We start from the raw sequence: 13,106 nt of genomic DNA on the forward strand, positions 1-13,106 counted from the left end.
GTTGATCCATGTCAGGACCCAGGCTCTGTCAAGGGGACGGGAAATAGGGCAGGAGAGCTCTGCACGTTTTCTCTTAATGTTTTTTTTGTGCAGCACCGTGGCATCCTAACTAAACTCTCGCGTCAGTTACCTACTCCATCATCTCTAACTCACACTGTCGCTACACATTTGCTGCTTACGCATGACCTCCACTGTTAATGGGTGAGGAAGCTTGTCGAGATGAAAAAGGGTCCTGTTCTTGACTGGAAAAACACAGAGCTGAAAAGATGAACCCTGTAGGGCCTGGCTGATTAACATAGGTGAATGAGTAGACCCAGAGCAGCTTAACGAAATTTGGCAAATTAACATGCAAACAAACCATTGCCATAAATCCTCAAGGCCGCTACCTTGAAGGATGTAGTTTGTTCATTTAATTGGACAAGTACCAGTTAGTTTAAGTAATTTATGACAGTACTTCATGGCTTATTAGTAAATTAGCTGCAGTGTATGGTTTCTGAATTCGATGATGTTCCTCTACTCTGAACTCTTTCCATGTGCTCTGGAAAAGATAAACCAGATTTGCTGGGGAAATTCAGTATGGTTTTTCCTGTGGCTTTTTCCAAGGGAGCAAGCATGGTGGGGTGTGAGCAGCTACATGCCCTTGTGTCTTGGTATAGCCATGGATTGCAGTGAATTCTGGACACAGGTCTGGGTAGCTATGCTATGCTGTCACATTTGATTCTCAGCAACCCTGTCAGGAAGGGGCAAGGGTGACTGACCTTTCACTGTCCTTTGTGGGGTCCAGATTTTATCAATCACTGTCCCATCCATTTTATATGTTAGACTTAGATGAAACTAAATCTTCCTTGATAATAGCCATTATTCCTAATGGGAGTGGACATCACATTGATTTTACTTGTTTTATAACCAGTGAACTTCCTGGGGGGAGGAAAGGCTGATTAAAAAGTAATGATAATGAACCAGCTTGTGAGCTGATTAAAAATAATGATAATAATGACCCAACCATGATCTGGTAAGTGTTTGTTGGCATTATTAAAGCTATAGTTTCCTAATTAGAAATGAAACAATAGAACTGGAGCTCCTTCGAGGGGCAGATTTAACTTTGGGCAATTGTCACCTACAATATCTACTTACTCTGATTATGACAAGATACTGTGTTCAGGCAGGAAGGTGGGATGCAGACATTATTCAGATCCTAATAGCCCTGTGAATGCTACTGATTTGTAGTTGATCTGAAGCCTGTTATCTTATTTATGACAAGGTTATTCTAAATAAGACACTAGAAACCTAGAAGTAATTTCCTGTTGTACTATCTACTGATATGATAAAATGAGAAAAAAAAAAACTAAGCAGATGATAGAAGGAAAAGATAATTCTTTGGTTTCTTGTGAATGATTTCAAAGGTGTTCAGGTCAGGCAAATGCGGAATACCAAAACGTTTCTTGAAATGATTCTATATTTTGAAAAGATCATTGGGTTTGCTCAGGTACGTGAAGGAAATTTGTAGTAAATATTAATGATCAAACTCACTCTTTGAAACAGAATGCATCATGGGAAGTTTTAAAGTTCAAAGGAACTAAGATACATCAATACATATAATATGTCTTATAGAATGCATCTGTGTGTGTGTATATCAGGAAAAGAGAGATTTTCATACATGTAAATTTTGTGTTTTTACATGTACAAAAAAGTTTATATCAAACTGAAAAAAAGTATTTTCTTACTAAGTTTGTTAATTTGGTCTTCAAACATACAGTAATCTTCTTCTATACATATGCAGTGAACAGATCTATTACAGGATTAGCTCACACTTATCTCATTACTTGAAATATTCTAGTTTGTTTAGAACTTGAGCATCAATAATTTACATATCAAAGTATTAACATTGATTACATTTATGGTTTTACATTAGGTATTGGTAAAGAGATTATTTTTATTATTTTTTTAAACAAATACATCCAAAATTATATATTTAAAAACTGTTGCCCCTTCAATGAGTCACTTGAGAGGCTACATCCTTCTTCCAATAATTCCGCTCATTTGGAAAAAGTCCCTCATGGGATGGGGATTGGGATAAATTGTTAGGTTGTTACTATCTTTGAGAGAAAATTAACTTCAATACTGATCATCTTAACTGTTTTCAAGTCCAAACTGTATTACCAACTTGGTCACATTTTTCACCTGATTTATCTGACTTGACCCAGATAACTTGTGATTGTTTCTATGCAATGATCCACGGTCAGACAACAGGATGTTTCCACATGCCAATAGTCAAAGGTGTCAGATATCCCATAGAAGTTTCTAAAATATTTAAATCCTGGTAGCATCCTGGCAATGACTGTTGTTGTCTCCCAAGTAGAGTTCTTTGGATATGCTAATTCTGGTGTTTTTATTATAAAGTGAATCACATTAATATCTAGTTAGTTATCCCTTGTATGCACATGAATATTTTCTTTAAACATATAACATTGTGTTTTTTGGCTCACAACTCTTACTTTCTGCCTAACTATTGCCCACAGCAAAGCAGCGCAGGTCCCAAAGCTCGAACCTGTATGTCTCAGTGTTCGCCTATCAATTAATTCCTTAACAGAAATTTGCTGAGGACCTAGATTTTAGTCACCTCAGAACCTACTCTGCTAAGGGTTGTGAGAAATACAAACCAGAGACATCATCCTGGCACTCAAGGTACTGAGGATATAATTGGAAAGATGTCTTAAGACCAAAATTTTACTAGTTTTCAAAGTTTAACAAGTACATGTATTTAGCAACTACTTGTTTTGATCACTTCCTCCTCACCCCAGTGGTGAGAGAGGGATTCCTATCCTAGGGTTATGGGAGTGGCTGAACATATGACACCTGACACTGGACAGATGAGATTGACAGCAGCTTATAAGTCACATATACTCACAGCCTCGGGGAGGAGGACACAGCCTACCATGTGAGGCCACATGGCAGTTGCACTTGGGGGCAGAATGAAAAAGCGAGAGCTGTGGGAGCCGGGCTTTGTAGTAATAATAGGGTGAGGTGACACTGATTCCCACTGGAGGATGTGATTGGCTTGTTTGAATATGGGCTGGCAGGTAACTGAAATCCCTTGCTCAAGAATAAGCAGGCTCGGGACTTCCCTGGTGGTTCAGTGGTTAAGAATCCACCTGCCAATGCAGGGGACACGGGTTGGAGCCCTGGTCCGGGAAGATCCCACATGCCCGCAGAGCAACTAAGCCCGTGCACCGCAATTATGAGCCTGCGCTCTAGAGCCCGGGAGCCACAACTGCTGAGCCCACGTGCCACAACTACTGAAGCCCGCGTGCCTAGAGCCCGTCCTCCGCAACAAGAGAAGCCACCGCAATGAGAAGCCAGCGCACCACAGCGAAGAGTAACCCCCGCTCACTGCAACTAGAGAAAGCCCGTGTGCAGCAACAAAGACCCAATGCAGCCAAAAATAAATAAATAACTAAAATTTAAAAAACAAAAAAAGAATAAGCAGGCTCTGTGCCTGTTCCCATGATAAAGAATGTTGCATGGCTGGAGGACCTAACCCACTGTAGAACATGGGGAGGGGAACCCCTGATCAGGTCATTTGAGGCTCTCCTGGTTTTCCCCTGATGTCAAAGCCCACAAAATATTGGACCTTAATTTTAGGCCTAATACTACATTACTATTTATAAAACTTTGAATTAAATGCTGTGGAAAACTTAAGCATTTGTTATAAATAGCACTTGCCTTTAGGATGTATGCAGTCAAATAGGAGATTTGTAAGTCTAATAAATGTAAAAATATGTGTCAGGATAGATAAATGCAGCAAAGGCACAGACAAAGGCCCACAGAGCTCAGAAGAGCAGAGGTCACCTCTGCCTGCAGGAATCTAGGAAAGCCTGGTGGGAAGGGGGGTAAAATTTCAGCTGGGTCTGAAGAAATGGATATGATTTCAGCAGGTGAAAAGAGGAAGATAGTGAGCATGTGAAAGGACAGGCAAGAGCAAAGGCTTAGAGACAGGAAAGCAATGGACACATTTCAAAATCTGCTTAGAGCTTGGAGTATACAGATGGAAGTATCTAGAAGTAAAAAAGGAGGGTCAGGCTGTGAAGGGATCTTAATGAATTTTGACATTTTTTAGGCAACAGGGAGACAGAGAAGTTTCCACACTGGACAATGGGGCAGTCAGAGATGCTTGGGTTTAATCTGGTGGGTTTATGTATGGGGTCTGGGTTGGGAGGAAAGCTAGAGTTAGGGCAATTAAGAAGCTATTACAGGGGGATTAACCAAGATGGCGGAGTAGAAGGACGTGCTCTCTCTCCTTCTTGCGAGAGCACCAGAATCACAACTGGCTGCTGGACAATCATTGCCAGGAAGACCCTGCACTTCACCAAGGAGGGTACCCCACGTCCAAGGACAGAGGAGAAGCCACAGTGAGATGGTAGGAGGGGCGCGATCAGAGTAAAATCTAATCCCATAACTGCTGGGTGGGTGACTCACAGACTGGCGAACACTTATACCACAGAAGTCCACCCACTGGAGTGAAGGTTCTGAGCCCCACGTCAGGCTTCCCAACCTGGGGGTCCGGCAACAGGAGGAGGAATTCCTAGAGAATCAGACTTTGAAGCCTAGTGGGAATTGATTGCAGGACTTCAACACGACTGGGGGAAACAGAGACCCCACTCTTGGAGGGCACACACAAAGTAGTGTGCGCATCGGGACCCAGGGAAAGGAGCAGTGACCCTGGGGGAGACTGAACCAGACCTACCTGCTGGTGTTGGGGGGTCTCCTGCAGAGGCGGGGGGTGGCTCTGTTTCACTGTGGGGACAAGGACTCTGGCAGCGGAGGTTCTGGGAAGTGCTCCTTGGCGTGAGCCCTCCCAGAGTCTGCCATTAACCCCACCAAAGAGCCCAGGTAGGCTCCAGTGTTGGGTTGCCTCAGGCAAAACAACCAACAGGGAGGGAACCCAGCCCCACCCATCAACAGTCAAGTGGATTAAAGTTTTACTGAGCTCTGACCGCCACAGCAACAGTCAGCTCTACCCACCACCAGAGCCTCCCATCAAGCCTCTTAGATAGCCTCAACCGCCAGAGGGCAGACAGCAGAAGCAAGAAAAACTACAATCCTGCAGCCTGTGGACCAAAAACCACAGTTACAGAAAGATAGACAAGATAAAAAGGCAGAGGGCTATGTACCAGATGAAGGAACAAGAAAAAACCCCAGAAAAACAACTAAATGAAGTGGAGATAGGCAACCTTCCAGAAAAAGAATTCAGAATAATGATAGTGAAGATGATCCAGGACCTCGGAATAAGAATGGAGGCAAAGATTGAGAAGATGCAAGAAATGATTAACAAAGACCTAGAAGAATTAAAGAACAAACAAACAGAGATGACCAATACAATAACTGAAATGAAAACTACACTAGAAGGAATCAATAGCAGAATAACTGAGGCAGAAGAACGGATAAGTGACCTGGAAGACAGAATGGTGGAATTCACTGCTGTGGAACAGACTAAAGAAAAAAGAATGAAAAGAAATGAAGACAGCCTAAGAGACCTCTGGGACAACATTAAATGCAACAACATTCGCACTATAGGGGTCCCAGAAGGTGGAGAGAGAGAGAAAGGACCAGAGAAAATATTTGAAGAGATTATAGTCGAAAACTTCCCTAACACGGGAAAGGCAATAGCCACCCAAGTCCAGGAAGTGCAGAGAGTCCCATACAGGATAAACCCAAGGAGAAACACGCCGAGACACATAGTAATCAAAGTGGCAAAAATTAAAGACAAAGAAAAATTATTGAAAGCAGCAAGGGAAAAATGACAAATAACATACAAGGGAACTCCCATAAGGTTAACAGCTGATTTCTCAGCAGAAACTCTGCAAGCCAGAAGGGAGTGGCATGATATATTTAAAGTGATGAAAGGGAAGAACCTACAACCAAGATTACTCTACCGGCAAGGATCTCATTTAGATTTGATGGAGAAATGAAAAGCTTTACAGACAAGCAAAAGCTAGGAGAATTCAGCACCACCAAACCAGCTCTACAACAAATGCTAAAGGAACTTCTCTAAGTGGGAAACACAAGAGAAGAAAAGGACCTACAAAAACAAACCCCAAACAATTAAGAAAATGGTCATAGGAACATACATATCGATAATTACCTTAAACGTGAATGGATTAAATGCTCCAACCAAAAGACATAGACTGGCTGAATGGATACAAAAACAAGACCCATATATATGCCGTCTACAAGAGACCCACTTTAGACCTAGGGACACATAGAGACTGAAAGTGAGGGGATGGAAAAAGATATTCCATGCAAATGGAAATCAAAAGAAAGCTGGAGTAGCTGTACTCATATCAGATAAAATAGACTTTAAAATAAAGAATGTTACAAGAGACAAGGAAGGACACTACATAATGATCAAGGGATCAATCCAAGAAGAAGATATAACAATTATAAATATATATGCACCCAACATAGGAGCACCTCAATACATAAGGCAACTGCTAACAGCTATAAAAGAGGAAATTGACAGTAACACAATCATAGTGGGGGACTTTAACACCTCACTTACACCAATGGACAGATCATCCAAAATGAAAATAAATAAAGAAACAGAAGCTTTAAATGACACAATAGACCAGATAGATTTAATTGATATTTATAGGACATTCCATCCAAAAACAGCAGATTACACGTTCTTCTCAAGTGCGCATGGAACATTCTCCAGGATAGATCACATCTTGGGTCACAAATCAAGCCTCAGTAAATTTAAGAAAATTGAAATCATATCAAGCATCTTTTCTGACCACAACGCTATGAGATTAGAAATGAATTACAGGGGAAAAAACGTAAAAAAGACAAACACATGGAGGCTAAACAATACGTTACTAAATAACCAAGAGATCACTGAAGAAATCAAAGAGGAAATCAAAAAATACCTAGAGACAAATGACAATGAAAACACGACAACCCAAAACCTATGGGATGCAGCGAAAGCAGTTCTAAGAGGGAAGTTTATAGCTATACAAGCCTACCTAAAGAAACAAGAAAAATCTCAAGTAAACAATCTAACCTTACACCTAAAGAAACTAGAGAAAGAAGAACAAACAAAACCCAAAGTTAGCAGAAGGAAAGAAATCATAAAGATCAGAGCAGAAATAAATGAAATAGAAACAAAGAAAACAATAGCAAAGATCAATAAAACTAAAAGCTGGTTCTTTGAGAAGATAAACAAAATTGATAAGCCATTAGCCACACTCATCAAGAAAAAGAGGGAGAGGACTCAAATCAATAAAATCAGAAATGAAAAAGGAGAAGTTACAACAGACACCGCAGAAATACAAAGCATCCTAAGAGACTACTACAAGCAACTTTATGCCAATAAAATGGACAACCTGGAAGAAATGGACAAATTTTTAGAAAGGTATAACCTTCCAAGACTGAACCAGGAAGAAACAGAAAATATGAACAGACCAATCACAAGTAATGAAATTGAAACTGTGATTAAAAATCTTCCAACAAACAAAAGTCCAGGACCAGATGGCTTCACAGGTGAATTCTATCAAACATTTATAGAAGAGCTAACACCCATCCTTCTCAAACTCTTCCAAAAAATTGCAGAGGAAGGAACACTCCCAAACTCATTCTAGGAGGCCACCATCACCCTGATACCAAAACCAGACAAAGACACTACAAAAAAAGAAAATTACAGACCAATATCACTGATGAATATAGATGCAAAAATCCTCAACAAAATACTAGCAAACAGAATCCAACAACACATTAAAAGGATCATACACCACGATCAAGTGGGATTTATCCCAGGGATGCAAGGATTCTTCAATATACGCAAATCAATCAATGTGATACACCATATTAACAAATTGAAGAATAAAAATCATATGATCATCTCAATAGATGCAGAAAAAGCTTTTGACAAAATTCAACACCCATTTCTGATAAAAACTCTCCAGAAAGTGGGCATAGAGGGAACCTACCTCAACATAATAAAGGCCATATATGACAAACCCACAGCAAACATCATTCTCAATGGTGAAAAACTGAAAGCATTTCCTCTAAGATCAGGAACGAGACAAGGATATCCACTCTCACCACTATTATTCAACATAGTTCTGGAAGTCCTAGCCACGGCAATCAGAGAAGAAAAAGAAATAAAAGGAATACAAATTGGAAAAGAAGAAGTAAAACTGTCACTGTTTGCGGATGACATGATACTATACATAGAGAATCCTAAAACTGCCACCAGAAAACTGCTAGAGCTAATTAATGAATATGGTAACGTTGCAGGATACAAAATTAATGCACAGAAATCTCTTGCATTCCTATACACTAATGATGAAAAATCTGAAAGAGAAATTATGGAAACACTCCCATTTACCATTGCAACAAAAAGAATAAAATACCTAGGAATAAACCTACCTAGGGAGACAAAAGACCTGTATGCAGAAAACTATAAGACACTAATGAAAGAAATTAAAGATGATACTAACAGATGGAGAGATATACCATGTTCTTGGATTGGAAGACTCAACATTGTGAAAATGAGTATACTACCCAAAGCAATCTACAGATTCAATGCAATCCCTATCAAATTACCAATGGCATTTTTTACGGAGCTAGAACAAATCATCTTAAAATTTGTATGGAGACACAAAAGACCCTGAATAGCCAAAGCAGTCTTGAGGCAAAAAAATGGAGCTGGAGGAATCAGACTCCCTGACTTCAGACTATACTACAAAGCTACAGTAATCAAGACAATATGGAACTGGCACCAAAACAGAAACATAGATAAATGCAACAAGATAGAAAGCCCAGAGATTAACCCACGCACCTATGGTCAACTAATCTATGACAAAGGAGGCAAAGATATACAATGGAGAAAAGACAGTCTCTTCAATAAGTGGTGCTGGGAAAACTGGACAGCTACATGTAAAAGAATGAAATTAGAATACTCCCTAACACCATACACAAAAATAAACTCAAAATGGATTAGAGACCTAAATATAAGACTGGACACTATAAAACTCTTAGAGGAAAACATAGGAAGAACACTCTTTGACATAAATCACAGCAAGATCTTTTTTGATCCACCTCCTAGAGTAATGGAAATAAAAACAAAAATAAACAAATGGGACCTAATGAAACTTCAAAGCTTTTGCACAGCAAAGGAAACCATAAAGAAGACGAAAGGACAACCCTCAGAATGGGAGAAAATATTTGCAAACGAATCAACGGACAAAGGATTAATCTCCAAAATATATAAACAGCTCATTCAGCTCAATATTAAAGAAACAAACACCCCAATCCAAAAATGGGCAGAAGACCTAAATAGACATTTCTCCGAAGAAGACATACAGATGGCCACGAAGCACATGAAAAGATGCTCAACATCACTAATTATTAGAGAAATGCAAATCAAAACTACAATGAGGTATCACCTCACTCCTGTTAGAATGGGCATCATCAGAAAATCTACAAACAACAAATGCTGGAGAGGGTGTGGAGAAAAGGGAACCCTCTTGCACTGTTGGTGGGAATGTAAATTGATACAGCCACTATGGAGAACAATATGGAGGTTCCTTAAAAAACTAAAAATAGAATTACCATATGACCCTGCAATCCCACTACTGGGCATATACCCAGAGAAAACCGTAATTCAAAAAGACACATGCACCCGAATGTTCATTGTAGCACTATTTACAATAGCCAGGTCATGGAAGCAACCTAAATGCCCATCAACAGATGAATGGGTAAAGAAGAAGTGGTACATATATACAATGGAATATTACTCAGCCATAAAAAGGAACGACATTGAGTCATTTGTTGAGAAGTGGATGGATCTAGAGACTGTCATACAGAGTGAAGTGGGTCAGAAAGAGAAAAACAAATATCATATATTAATGCATGTATGTGGAACCTAGAAAAATGGTACAGATGAGCCGGTTTGCAGGGCAGAAGTTGAGACACAGATGTAGAGAATGGACATATGGACACCAAGGGGGGAAAACTGCGGTGGGGTGGGGATGGTGGTGTGCTGAATTGGGCGATTGGGATTGACATGTATACACTGATGTGTATAAAATTGATGCCTAATAAGAACCTGCAGTATAAAAAAACAAACAAACAAAACAACTAATACTAAACTTTCATTGGGTTATTTGTATGGAAATATGTTAATATAAATGTTTCAGACATTACATGAAATTTCTAAAAATCTAAAAAAAAAAAATATATCATGATCTTCAACTTCAAGTCATTGCAATTTAACAAATGTTGCGGTGCTTACTACATGCAAGGCACTGTGCTAGCTGGTTAACTTCCCTCCTCCCCCACACTCAGTGTTGTCAGACATGTGTCAGACATGGTCCTTTTATGTTGCTTTTCACTTGCCTCTCAGAGAGTATTAAAGATATGAATCGTGAAAAAAAAAAAAAAAAGGAGACACTGATTTTCTGAGACAAACCTCTTGTACAAAATAAATTGAGAGATAATAAATCTCTCTATAAAAATGATTGTACACACACACACTTATATGCCCACAAACACATATTTACCTTTCATTTTAAACAAATCACTAGGAAAATAAGGGTTGAAGGAAAAGTTCCTTGCTCCTTTACAAGGTAGGCAAATCAACATAGGGTAAAAATAATACCCCAAGTCACCTAATCTATTTTGGAATAGTAAAACCAAAAGAGATGAAGAATCAGTTTTATCTTGGGGAAGTTGTTTCTGATTTTAAAATGTAAGCACGATACACTTGATGATAAAATGGACTTCTCAACTCAGAATAAATGAACTTTTCTGAGTGTACATAACGCTAAAGTAATGATAATGAAGTAATTCAAATAAAGGGAAGGTTGGTGTGTGAGATGTCTCCAAAATTTTTCCTAATATTTGGTTTTCCCTTTACTTAGGACTTCTTTTAAACAAGGCGAAAACTTAAGGTTTTCTGGCCTGTTTTGGACAAGTTGTTATGAATTTTAGCATCTCATCTTTAAATCTCTATTCTTGAACTCCAAATGTTTCCCTCGATTACAGTGTACAGTAATAAACAACTGCTACTCTCTGCTTGTTCCCACCCACTTGTACAAGTAAGTCTGTAGTATTTCAGGACCTCTGATTTGGTTTTCAAGAGGCTTTTTCTTGTCACTGGCTCTCCTCCATTTCTGCTGACCCAGGCTTCCAAGAGTGTGAGGGATAATGGGATACACTCTCCGAAGAGTTTGATGCCTCTCGTTTTATTTGTTTTGCTCATCACTGTATTAAAAACATAAAATTCTAACTGAGTAAATTTGAAGATCGAATTGGCTTTATTCAATGATGTATGAATCGGGCAGCATCCCATTGAGCAAGTAGAAAGGAGCTCTGCGGAGCTGTAAAAAATGCAAGAACTTTACAGGCAGGAGGGGGCAGAAAAGGGAAGTTTCTAGCTAAGAGTGGATTGTTTCAGGCAGGGTCACCTTCCTTTTGGGGGAAGGTGGGGGGGGGTCACCCCTCTAGTGCTGACCAGGTAATTCCAGATCTATTGGTGAAAGGTCCCATTCCTGAGAGAGGCTGAAACTGCAATTAGGTTAGCTATTAAGTCTTGGTTTGCTGACGTGGGACTTAGCACAAGTGACTCCATTTGGGGTTTGTTGTTTCTTTACTAACAACTGTATCTCATTCCTAGCTCTTCACCCCAGTACCTAGATACTTGCTGGTGAATGGATGACCAGACCAGTGAATTCAGAATTTCAGAGAAGTTCTTTATAATGAGAGACAGGCAGAGAAATGGCAGTTCTACCACCCAGTAAGTTTTGAACTCTTGCAGGTCTGATGCCCAAATCAAGCGTGGGAACGTGAACAGTGAGACTGAGTGAAAACACAGCAGTTCTTTGTGTTTCTGTTAGAGAAACACTGGTGGGAGACAGAGGACAAAGGAAGGAGACACAGGACTGGAGTGACCTCAGCTGGGGGCGGGGTTTCACAGTGTTGGGTGCTGCAGAGAGGTAGTCAGCAGGAGCAGGGGCTGTGTACGTCATCAGAGGCATTTTTTATTTTATTTTTTTGTTTTTATTGACGTATAGTTGATTTACAATCTTGTGCCAATCTGCTGTATGGCAAAGTGACTCAGTTATACACATATAGACATTCTTTTTTTATATTCTTTTCCATTACAGTTTATCACAGGATACTGACTCTAGTTCCCTGTGCTGTAGAGTAGGACCTTGTTGTTTTTCCCTCCTATATATACTAGTTTACATCTGCTAATGCCACACTCCCAGCCCTTCCCTCTCCCACCCCCCTCCTCCTTGGCAACCACAAGTCTGTTCTCTATGTCTGTGAGTCTGTTGCTGTTTCATAGATAGGTTCATTTGTGCCATACTTTAGATTCCACATGTAAGTGGTATCACATGGTATTTGTCTTTCTCTTTCTGACTTACTTCACTTAATAATCTCTAGTTGCATCCATGTTGCTGCAGTCATCAAAGGCATTTTAGAAGAGGCTCTGCTTGCCATAGCTTCTGGCAGCGTTGCTTCCTACAGTGGAAAGAAGAATGTTGTTGATGGGAATTCCCAAAGTTAGGCTAAAGTGGGGGTGAAGTAACTTTTCTAGGTGAAGAGGTGATCTTTTTTTTTTTTCTTTTTGATTTGTATGTGTGTTTTATTATATATTAGTCTCTTAAATCAAATAGAAGACAAAAAGTGGAGCTACAAACCAAAGTTACAACAGTACTAGCTTTTCTCGTCGCCCGTCTGTCTACTTTTACCAGAGGTCTTTATTTCTTCATAAGGCTTTGAGCTACTTGTCCAGGGTCCTTGACTGCAACCTGAAGAACTCCCTGTGGCAGGCGGGTCTGGTGGTTAAGAACTCTCTCAACTCTTGATTAACTGGGAATGTCTTGATTTCTCCCTCATTTTCGAAGGAAAGTTTTGCTAGATATAGGATTCTTGGTTGACGGTTTCTTTCCTTCAACACTTCAAGTACATTGAGTCATGCCATCTGGCCTCCGAGGCTCCTGATGAGAAATCTGCTCAATGACCTTCCTGGCAAACCTTCTCTCAGCTTCATAGACTTTCATAATGTACCGTATCGTGTCTTATGCAACAGAACATTT

At 39.8% G+C, this 13,106-nt stretch overlaps 1 protein-coding gene across 1 annotated transcript in view; it reads left to right on the top strand.

The window, feature by feature from the left end:
• Window positions 1-13,106, top strand: part of MYH15 (myosin heavy chain 15) — a 198,963-nt gene that overhangs the window by 65,391 nt on the left and 120,466 nt on the right.

Source organism: Balaenoptera musculus, chromosome 4, assembly GCF_009873245.2.
Source record: "Balaenoptera musculus isolate JJ_BM4_2016_0621 chromosome 4, mBalMus1.pri.v3, whole genome shotgun sequence".
Classification (NCBI taxonomy): domain Eukaryota; kingdom Metazoa; phylum Chordata; class Mammalia; order Artiodactyla; family Balaenopteridae; genus Balaenoptera; species Balaenoptera musculus.